This window comes from Vigna radiata, unplaced genomic scaffold (genome assembly GCF_000741045.1).
Source record: "Vigna radiata var. radiata cultivar VC1973A unplaced genomic scaffold, Vradiata_ver6 scaffold_7, whole genome shotgun sequence".
Lineage (NCBI taxonomy): Eukaryota > Viridiplantae > Streptophyta > Magnoliopsida > Fabales > Fabaceae > Vigna > Vigna radiata.
In genome coordinates, this window is record NW_014543262.1 from 2,574,447 (window position 1) to 2,586,037 (window position 11,591).

At 29.0% G+C, this 11,591-nt stretch overlaps 1 long non-coding RNA gene across 1 annotated transcript; it reads left to right on the forward strand.

Annotated features, from left to right (window-relative positions):
* Positions 1-6,622: 6,622 nt before the first annotated feature.
* On the forward strand, positions 6,623-9,183 carry LOC106753833. The gene is made up of 2 exons (XR_002666873.1): positions 6,623-6,840; positions 6,962-9,183. It is a non-coding gene; the product is annotated as an uncharacterized LOC106753833 (long non-coding RNA).
* The last annotated feature ends 2,408 nt before the right edge of the window (positions 9,184-11,591 follow it).

Sequence of the window (11,591 nt, forward strand, 5' to 3'; positions counted from 1 at the left end):
TTAGATTTTTGAATCATAAGTGAGGTTTTGTTATCTTGGTTGGTGATGAAGAGCTTTGCTATTCAATTTCAAAAACTCTTCAAGTATGCAATGAATAGTGGTTAAACAATAACAGTAGAAGCAATCATGCACACTGTTGATAAACTCAGTTCTAAATTGGTAGTGCGCAAATAATGATGTCTAATGCCATGTTTTTCATTTTTAGAAGATAAAGGTTTAGGGTTCCATAATAGTATAATAATAGAAGCTCCACGACTCGAATATTTAGTGTATGAGTCATGTCCAGATTAATCATTAACTAGGGTTTCAATATGGCTTCATGTTTAGGTTTTTGCATTTTGATACACTTTAGTCAATTTTCACATTGGTCAGCAGAAGATTATTCACGTAGTCTTTTCTTATTATTATCCATATTACTTTACATCGAGTGCAAGATCTCATTAATTAATTAATTAATTAATACGTAATTAGATTTTAAAACCAAGAGAGAACCACTCACCTTAAACCTCACCTACCATCTGAACTACTAACCACTTTTTGTTTTCTAAATGTAAGGAGATATCATATGCATGCTTATGTATTTAGTCTTTCAGATGATAAGCTTTGTAAAACTATCGAAATATCTCAAGTTCTTTAGTAAAGGATTAAGGAAATTTTTGTTCTTACATACAATATAAATATTTTGACTAATAAATAATTTTGTAAGAAAATGTGCAAAGTGAATTTTATCAAGTCATTTTATTTGCATGTTCCTTTTGAAATAATGTAGTATTTAATGGATAAGATGATGAATTCATTTTAACTTCTTTTAGAGAGATTTTAAAAGATGTTACATTTTACATTTTATTATTTATTTTATGTTAAAAAATGTTCACGATAATGTAACTTTATGATATTTTAGTATAGAATAGTTAAACTATGTAAGCTTTTGTTTGTAAAAGAATCTTTCTTTTTTGTATTTTAAAGTTAACATTTTAATTTTTTTTAACTTATATTTAAGTTTCAGTCAATAATAAAATTTTAAGTAAAATAAGAGACAGAAGTATCATACTCATTAAAATATAAGAAAGATAAGTATTATTTAAATATATATATATATATATATATATATATATATATATATATATATATATATATATAAGTATCATACTCATTAAAATATAAGAAAGATAAGTATTATTTAAAAATATATAGAAAGATAAATTTTTATTTAAGAACTAAAGATATGTAAATGTCATCCTGTTGAAAATATAAAAAGTTAGTATCTATTTTAGAACTTTCTTTTAGAGTGAAAGTAATTACATTTGTTTTTATAAATAATGTTCGTATTCCTCATGTATTATATTTTTTGTCTTTTTTCTTATTTATTGTATTTGGTATATATTTTTATTTTCATCTTATTAATACGAAATACTTATAATAAATTTTAGTGATGATTATTTTTTCCTTAAAAACAATTATGTAAATAGCATTTCTTCTTCAGAATATATATATTAAGCAGAATCTTGGCAAATGCAATGAATTGGAAGGAAGTTGGCTATGATCATTATAATTTAAAATGAATTAAATAATAATAATACTAATTGTATCGAAATTAATAATAATTTAATAATACATATATCATATATGCAACTTTATTGGTGGTGGATAAACTTAAAAGTATGTACACGGAAATGTTTCTTTAATTCATATTCTTTAACACATAAATTAAATTTATGTATTAAAATTTAGAAAACTATAAATAATATAAATTATAAAATTTATAAAATCATAAACTATAGATTATGTAATAACGTAAAATTACATAAAAGGTTAAATATATAGTTTTCTGATCCTAAAACCATTAAGATCATTGTTAGGTCAATTAATTGAAGTATTGTTTGCTTTATAGTTTTTCTTTTTAATAGATATATCAGAAGAGTTGAATAAAGAAGTAGTATTTAAATTTATATTAACCTTAACCATTAAATAATATAAGATTATTGGGTGTATTGAAACATATTGTTATTATATATAATTTATAATACAATTTATAAAATTATATAGTTATATAATAAAATTACATTAATAATAAAATATATAAATTACATTAAAAGTGTACACAATAAAATAATATAGAATTATAAATAATATTTATCATGAAAAATAAGTTAAATTCACATAAAAAAATAATTGATTTGTGTATTAAAACTTTTTTTCCAATATTTTGGAAGTTCAACGAGAAAAAGTGAGAAGATGTTTTAAGTGAACAATGTTACTATCAGAACATTTTTGTAGATCTAGTTTAAAAGCCTCCTTCCTTGAAATTAGATGATAATTTAATAATATATAATGTAAGAGTCTTACCAATAAATAAAAATTTTTGTTTGATATTTTTATATTAATTTGTTTATTAGTCAAGCACTAATAAATAATATTCTTTATAACGACTATTTATACGAGTTATAATTCAATGTAGATATACAAAATATACAATGATAAATGTAAATAAGATCATATTTTTTATACTAGTTGTAGTAATAATAGATATAAAAAGTGGACATGAGAACATTTTTGTAATAAAAAAGAAATTTTTGTACACCAATTCTAATTATAATTGGTATAAAAAGTGGATGCAGTGAAACTTTTGTAATAAATTAGAAAATTTGCTATATTAGTTCTAGTTATCACTAATATTGAGAGTGAACGTGGTGACATTTTCGTAATAAATAAGAAAACTTTCTATACGAGTTTTAATTATAATTCGTGTAGACAATAGTTTCTTATTTTTTTTTATTTGAAAAAAGAGGGTTCCTAAATCCCTTTACCCTCGTTTTCCTCTTTTCTCTTGCTCGTTCTCGCCTCATTCTCCTCTATGAACCATATCTGAACAAGATCTCCTTCTTCTCGACCACCATTCTCGTCGTTATTTCCTACCACCTATGTTTCGTTCCCCTTCTGCCACCTACGACACCGCTCTCCTCAGTTGCATATACTACGTTACGACGGAGCAGTTCCACCACATGCAGTCCTTCGCTGCCACACACATGAAGTTAGAGTACTTCTCAAATTTTTTGTAGAGCTTTAAGAGACACAAATAGTAAAATGGTTATTTGAAAAAATGAGAATTGTGGTTGACAAAAGGAAGAGATTGAACAATGGTGACAAAGAACAAAACAATGATGAAGTGTTACTTTAGTAACTTTCTTTCCATACACTTTTGAGGAAAATTGGTTGCGTAGTTGATGAAGGAGCCATTAGGGTATGTGGTGGAGGTTGTTCATGAGTTTTTGTCGGCTATCGCCACAAAGGAGCACTTCTTAGGACTAAATGACTGGATGGAGGCTTAGAGGTTGATTCCTAGAGTTTGGATTATGTGAATTTGGGGTTCTTGTGTATGAGTTGTTGCAAAGAAATTAGAATTGGACGAAAAGTTTAGGTTATAATGAAGTTGATTTAGTTAGGGAAGGTGAACTTTTGGAATTATGGGATAATTTGGATGAATTTTTTTATTCTTCTTGTACATTTAACCAATATAAAAAATGGCATTTTCTATACCGATCCTAGAATCGATATAAAAAGTCAATAATTTTTATACCCCCTGCTTTTATACCGATTTTAGACTGATATAAAAAACCTCTTTTTAACTGGTATAAAAAGTTTTTTTGGTACTAGTGAAGAATATGTGCAATTTTAGATTAGCTTGATCAAGTTTCAGTAGATTGGTTACCGTTGCAAAATATAAAGATCAATATTATTTGGACCTCAAACACACTTGCCAAAAACTAAATATTGTTTAAACTTCAATCATTCTTAAATAAACAACCGATTATTGCTTGAAATATAGCCACTCCCAGTTAAGACTATGATTTTTTTTTAAAAGAATTACTCTTGGTTAAAATTATGCATTGTTTGGAAAGTAGTTACTCCTAGTTAAGACTAAGTGTTACTTGAAACACATCTACTATGGACAAGTTTGAGTATTGTTTTGAACAAGTAACAATTTTCAAAATATGGCAACTCAAACATTAAATTAGTGTTGCCTATGTGGTTACAAGTATCTCAAGACAAAAACAAAGTTTATTATGAATTAGGACTTCCAGTTTTTCTCAAAATTATAAATCAAAATATGAGAAGTCCTTATTCTAAAGTTACTTTCCTAAAAGAATTTGTTAAAATAATACTAATTAATGATATGTTTGATGCTTATTACAGATTGGTATTTGATCCAGTAGAAATTCATGTGGATTCCAACAACAATAAAACCATTTTAAGATGGCCTGCTCCTAAGACTGTGAGAAGTTTCCTTTACAATAAATCAAGATATTCTCATTATAAAAGTGATCCACCAGATTTTAGGACAAATACTTCTCAAGAGGGAAAGGATGATAACTTGGGTCCAAGCCATATACCCTATACTAGGAGTTTGACCAAGGAGAAACCAACTAAGTGGAAGAAAAAAAGCTTAAGAGCAACCCAAAGCTCCAAGAGATCCTTTATAGGCCCTTGGACCATATTGTCAAGCTCTAGGATCAAGAGAATAAGATCAAACATGATTGTCGAGTTCAGATCGCTCAACGCAACATCCTGAGTGCTCAACGTCAGCTTCACTCAAGTTCAGATCTTCAAAGGAGTCTTTGTTGTCAGAGTTGCGCTCAATGCAACCTCTTAAGCGCTCACACCAGCGAGCTGCTTTAGTAGTTTCATGTTTTTGCTTTGTTGCACGTGTCTTATTATGGAAAAACATGGATTTTATAGATGGCACTTGATCTGTGTATGCTAAGCATGATAGGTAGTGTGTAGAAAAGGACTCTCGTCCCTATAAATGGAGAGCTTCCCTCCTTGTAAAACACTTTTAAGGTCAATGAATTGAATACCTAATGAGATCACTCCGAGACTAATTCCTTCTTGAGAGTCACCATGAGAGAGTTTGATAGTATCCTCTAGCCTCTCTCCCTAGCTAGGTTTTCTGTTCTAGCATCTTATCTCCCACACCGCACCATATGCACCTTACTTCACAAGGACCTTTGTCCATTCATCACTTACATCTTAGCTTCATTTTGTGTTTATCATTAACCTTCACATTAATTTCGTTACGTCATTGTTTCTGTCATTTCCATCCTCTTTCAAAGTCAGAGGTAGTTGTAGTTGATGTCCAATTTAATGAAGCACCACTGATTCGTGGCTTATCTAGTATCATGAAGGAATTTTCATCATTCAAGAAAGTTATGCTAAAGACCTCATCAGAAAAATTTAAGATGGATGATGCTAATCTAGTTGGTAGTCCTAAGAAATGTGGCATGAAGTTGAGTAAGGATGAAAAGGGAGAAAAAGTGGATCCAACCCTTTGTTGGAAGTTTGCGTTATTTAACTTGTACAAGACCAGACATTTCTATGTCGTTGGAGTTGTGAGTTGCTACATGGAAGCTCCAACAACTCACTTCAAGTCTGTGAAGAGGATTCTTTGATATATCAAAGGTACGACAAGCTTTGGCTTATACTACTCTATTTCTAACAACTACAAACTTGTTGGATATAGTGATAGCTATTGGAGTAGAGATTTGAAAGATCGAAAAAGCACAATTGGATTTGTGTTTTACATGGGAGACAAAGTCCTTATTTGGATGTCCAAGAAGAAGTCTATTGTCACTATTTCTACATGTGAAGCATTGTCACTATTTCAACATGTGAAGCAAAGTATGTAACTGCAACTTCATGTGTTTGCCATGTTGTTTGACTGTGAAACCTATTGAAAGAGTTGAGTTTGCCATAAGTGGATCCAATAAAGATTTTTGTGGACAACAAGTCGACAATAACTTTAACAAAAAACCAGTCTTCCATGATCGAAGTAAGCACATCAACACTCATTACCATTAAATGCATCAATAACAAGGATATGCAACTGGAATTCGTGAAGACACATGATCAGGAAGCAAATATCATCACCAAATCACTAAAGAATGAAGTCCTTATGAAGTTAAGAAGTTTGCTTGGAATACAAAATCAAGTTTAAGAGGGGTTGTTGGAATGAAAAATTGATTTTGTATTTTAGGCCTTTAAGATAAAAGCCAAATATTAAAAAAGACTCAAAATTTTAGAAAATCCTATTTAAAAGGATTCTAGAATGAAGTATAAAAATGTGTAGAAAGTATTTATCTATAAGATGTTTCTAGATAAGTCCATATAATGTCTAGAATAAATTATAGCTCTTAGATTAATGTTGTAGTGACAAGATTCTAATCAATGATTGAGAAGGTGCCACTAGTATAAATAAGGATGATTGGATCATATGCAAGCAAAAGAATTAGAAACACTAATATTACAAGTTTTTCTATTTCTCAAAATCTTTTAAACTCTTACAATTTTTAAGCACTTCCTTAAAGTCTTTAAAGGTTCTTCCTTACAAACAATTATAATTTAATAGTAAATAAGAGAGAAAGAACAAGGAAACCAAAAGAAGTTACCCTTTATTATTAATACATATATTGTAGGTACAAGTTATTACAAAAAAGAATTCGAAGTTCTAAAAATAAACAAACTAAAATGTATCAAGTGCTGAACATATAATGTAATATTTTACTGCATAAATTATTCTATGAGGATTGAATTTTTTAATATTGAGTCCATGATCGTGCAGGATTAGTTTATAGATTGAGCCATGTTGAGTGTGGTAATTAGAGAATGAATGCAGATGATGAATAAAGAAAGGTATGATGAGTTGGTGTGAGTGTAGGAGTAAGATGTAGTGGATGAAGAGTGAGAATGAGAAGGAAAAAATAACAGTGAGAAGTGCTTCAAAGCAAGGATATATGAGTGGCGGTGAGAACACTTTTCCTTGAAGATGTAGATATGTGGATTGTTGTAAGTAGTTGCACACCTTTTCCTTTATGCATATGTGAGTCCAACGACCCTCAATTACTTTAATTTGATAATCCTTTGTGGAGGCCCATGCTTTTGCTTTGGTCCTCCTCGTTATTTTCAGTGCTTCCTCCTTTTCCTCAGTGAGAGCCTGTAAAAGTCTCAGCTCTAAGCAATCTCTTGTCATTCATTCCTCTTTCTCATAAAGCTACACTACAGCATCAGAACAAGACAACTTCCATCCCTCCAAAATCCCACCACCCTTTTCATTATTGTATTCTTATAATGACCTGTCTTTCATCTTTATTATTTACTCACCTCTTTTCTTTATTTTAACTCTCTCTCTCTCTTCTTCCTTCTACTTCCCTTCTCTGTCCCCTCTTTTCCATTTATTATTTAGTGCTGTACTGATTGGGAACTTGAGTGCTTGCAGGCCTTTCTTTGCTTCTTGAACCTTGAGAAAGCTCTTCATAGCTAGACACACACAACATGGACCCTGCTATAGGAATTCATCACACTCACTCATAAAACTATGTATATATAGGTCTATATGCAAGATGGTTGGAAGAACCAACCTAACTTGTATCTCTCAATATATATCTTCAATTTGTTTTTCATTACCTTTCTTCTCTTATGTACATCATTCCTGTTTCGAGCTTTTATTTCTTGTGAGGCCTGCTATTTCAATTTCTTGAGCTTGCTAATGATCTTGTGAGAAACGGACTCGTTATTGAAGAAGGAAAAGAGGGTGTCTGGAATGAAGTTTGATCCGAAATCATTGTCTCAGTGATGGAAAGGGGGTGTTTGGAATGAAGTTTGATCCAAGATCATCACATATATCTTCAATTTCCCTTGTGTTTGCTTCTTGATTTACCTTCATAAATTTGTTTATCATCATATGCATGGGATGGGACTGATCTCGGACCAGGCTTCATTCTTCACACCTACCTTTCCTTGTAGAAGCAATCAACCACAACAAGACAAAGGTAATCCCTTTTTTCCTTCCAAATGATTTGTCTATCTATCAGATTTAAGTAGTTTGCTGGTTTCCATGTCCTTTTATGTTCTACCAACCAAAAATATTTTAGGCAGTTTCTTTTTCGTTTGTTATCATTATTGCTTGTCTTTGGTAGTGTGCTTTTGAAAGAAGATGGAGAACTTAGCATCAACTGTTTTCAATATGCTACCTAATATAGCTAAATCTGTGTGGTCTAGTTAAATTGATCCGAGTCTTATCAGATGTAAGCCGCAAACAACACTATATATGATCTCAATCTACAGAAACTATGAGCACACCATATTCCATGTTTTGCACAGAAAAATATGAAATGCTAAATGTAAACATAATTAAACATTAGTTGATTGATACTTCTCCCACGCCCAACGCGCCGTCATCTTTGTCCTTGCTGCTTTCACACACCTATTCTAAGAAACCCTAGCCGAGTCTTGTGACTTTCTAGGACACATTCATCTTTTTTATCAATGAAACTTTCATATGATGAATGATACATCATAAAGGTTGACACCCATTTTGGGGAATTATTGGCACCACCCTGCTGCTGAAACAAGACAATAAGACAATGAGTTTACTCAGATATTCCCTCCATAGTTCAATACTGCCCCTGCTTTTCCCCCATTAACTGTACCCACAAAAAGGGTTAATCACTGCATACATTTTACATACTTATTCTGCATATCTTTTGTATATGTATGTGCATGCCTTAACATGTAGATCAAGATATAAAGTTAACATCACACATACATACACATTGTTATTTCTTCTTACATTACTCTATCTTAATTCACAAATAACCATTGTTCCAGAGTGTTACAAGGAACTCAACATAGTTAGAAGCATTGGATGTATATGTACATGTGTGTGTGTATATATATATATATGCAGAACTCATTCATGTATCACATAGGGGTAGGGTACAAGAATCTCGCTGTCTTCTTGCTCTACGTTTGTGAGCGGTATTCAGATTCCTTGGAATATATCATACAACATTTTGGTTTTTTTTAAAAGCATATGTATAATATGTTGGATTTATTTTATAGGAAATGTCAGGAAGTTGAATGCATGCTTGATATGGATAAATTAATATTTTACTGACTTCTATGATATGTTTTTTTTTGTTAATTTGGTATGTATGGAACAACATTAAAACTTGTTCTTTAAGCGCGTGGTAAAAGCTAGTATGCCACGTGACAAAGAACTATATCATTGCAAAGTTATGGCGTGAAGTGAGTTAAAAACTGAAGTCACTTTTAACCTACACCACATGACATTGTGATGTACACAGTTATTGAATAGCTTATGGTTGAACCTAACATATCTTTCTTTTCTCTCACTTTCTTTTGTGTGTATGAAAGCATACTTTTCTTTCCTTTTCTCATTACAAACTTTAATTTATAGATTTTTCGAATTAGAAATAATATCCTAATAAAATTACTTTGTCTTATATACATCGTTATTATCATGTAAATTATTGGCTAAGGTTGATACGTATGTTTGGATGCAAAACTAGTAAGTTTTAATAGAATGCATTTTATGTCTTAAGGTTTTTCCTCGATATGGGTTTATTTGTTAGCAGGAAAGAACGCTAAAAACGACGTAAATTAATTTTATATTGGAGTGTATATAGTTTTTAAACTCCAAACAAAAATTTAAAATTGGAAATTAAAGAGAAGATTAGCAATTATTAGAATAATTATTTCATAATTAACACAGGTGAATTAGAAACTTTCTCGATACCCAATGAGTCTCCTCCATTAAAAAAACTCGTGATTTTCTTTCTCATTGTAAAAGAACAATTATGTTATAATATATATATATATATATATATATATATATATATATATATGTATGTATGTATATGCATATATATAAATTTCAAATGGATTTTTTATACTATATACTATTTTATGGACTAATAAAAAAGTTTTTCTTTGAATAAAAAACAAAATTTTCTATATACATGATGATCCCCAAAATAATCTATTGATGGAATATATTTGAACAAATGGTTTTACTTAAACATTATCTAATTAAGTTCACATCAATATTCATAACTATCTTATAACTTTAACTATTTACGCATTTAGTAGGCATGTTTGGCTTCGTATCCCAAAAATGTATATTTTCGATGTAAAGAAGGCCTACGTATTAGAAATTTAAAGCATATAAAGTGTTTTCATTCAATAATAGACGTATGCAATATAAAAAAAAAAAAAATTGCAATTTCAACTCCTTCTGAATTTTATTTTTTCGTTTAATATGATTTAGTGTTTAATTCTTTACAAAATTATACTGCATTCTAAATCCTTTAAATTTACACACCACCCCTACATAATATTACTCCGCATATTTTTTTTCTCATTTTTCCTTTTATTATATTTCAAGTTACAAGTCAAAATAAATAGGGAATTAATATGAAACAAACTTTTTCTTTTTCCTAATAAAAACTATTGTTTTCTAGTCAGGTGTACACTAAAGTGGGAAGGGTGTATCCTCAGCATTAATAATGTATTTACAGTTAATATTAATTAAATGAGTTGTGTATATTAATTTTATGAGTTTTACAATGTCTGTTAAGCTAAAATATTTATATAAATATTTACTCAAATATTAATATAAGTGTTTAAATTAATTTTACATGTATTATTTAATCCCGCGTATTAATATTTTAAGTATTTTCTTTGTTAATGTCTCTCCTTCACAGCATTAATTTTTTAAATAAAGATTCTTGTGTAAAGGTTATCATGTCATTTTTTCAATGATACATTTTGCAATGCACGACTTGAAACAATATTTTTAACCAACATTATAAGGTAGATTATAAACTACCGCAGTTTTTCTAAATATGAAGATGTAATATTTTTGGGTATTTAAAATTAATTTAAATATAAAATGAGAAAGTTCGAAAAATTTTCAGAAAAATAAATTTAATAATTTTTTTTAATTTTTATATTGGAATAAAATGAAAAGATGTTGATATTGAGAACACTTCTCTAGGAGCGCTCTCTAAAGGCCAAATAGAAAGAATAAAAAGTAAATAACATTATATTAAAACCTCTTTATTTATGAGAAAAGTGAAAAAGATTATTTAAGAAACTGTTATAAAAATGTACATTTTTATGTACTGTATGGATCTAAATATATGTGTTTTATATGTTGTTAGTTTTGGGATATAATAAGATACATTTATGACCTTTGAAACAAAAACAACATTTCTCTTCATAAAAGTCATGGTAAATTTTGTTTTAACCTCATTTTCCACATTAAATTAATTACTCATTAAGGCTAATTAACATTAGAGACATCTAAGAAAATTTATCACATGTGAGTCAAAAACTAGTTCATAAGGAAAGTAAATTTTCGATTTTGATCTCTAAAATTTCAATTGAGTGAATAGTTTTCCAACTATCATATTTATATGTATCTCGAAGTCATTTTCATTAATAATTGAATAATTTTATTTGATGGTAGGTATTGACGGGACTAGAGAGATTGTGTGTAAGTTGAAGGAAAACATTAAAACAATTATACATGGTCTATTGATGTAATAAATAATATATAATTTTCACAATTAATTTATATGTATTACTTGTCAAACCAATATGATATTATTATAATAATTCTAACGATCTTAATTAATAAATATTATATACTAATTATATCGTTACATAATTAATACAATAATAAGTGTAATTATATATATATATATATATATATATATATATATATATATATA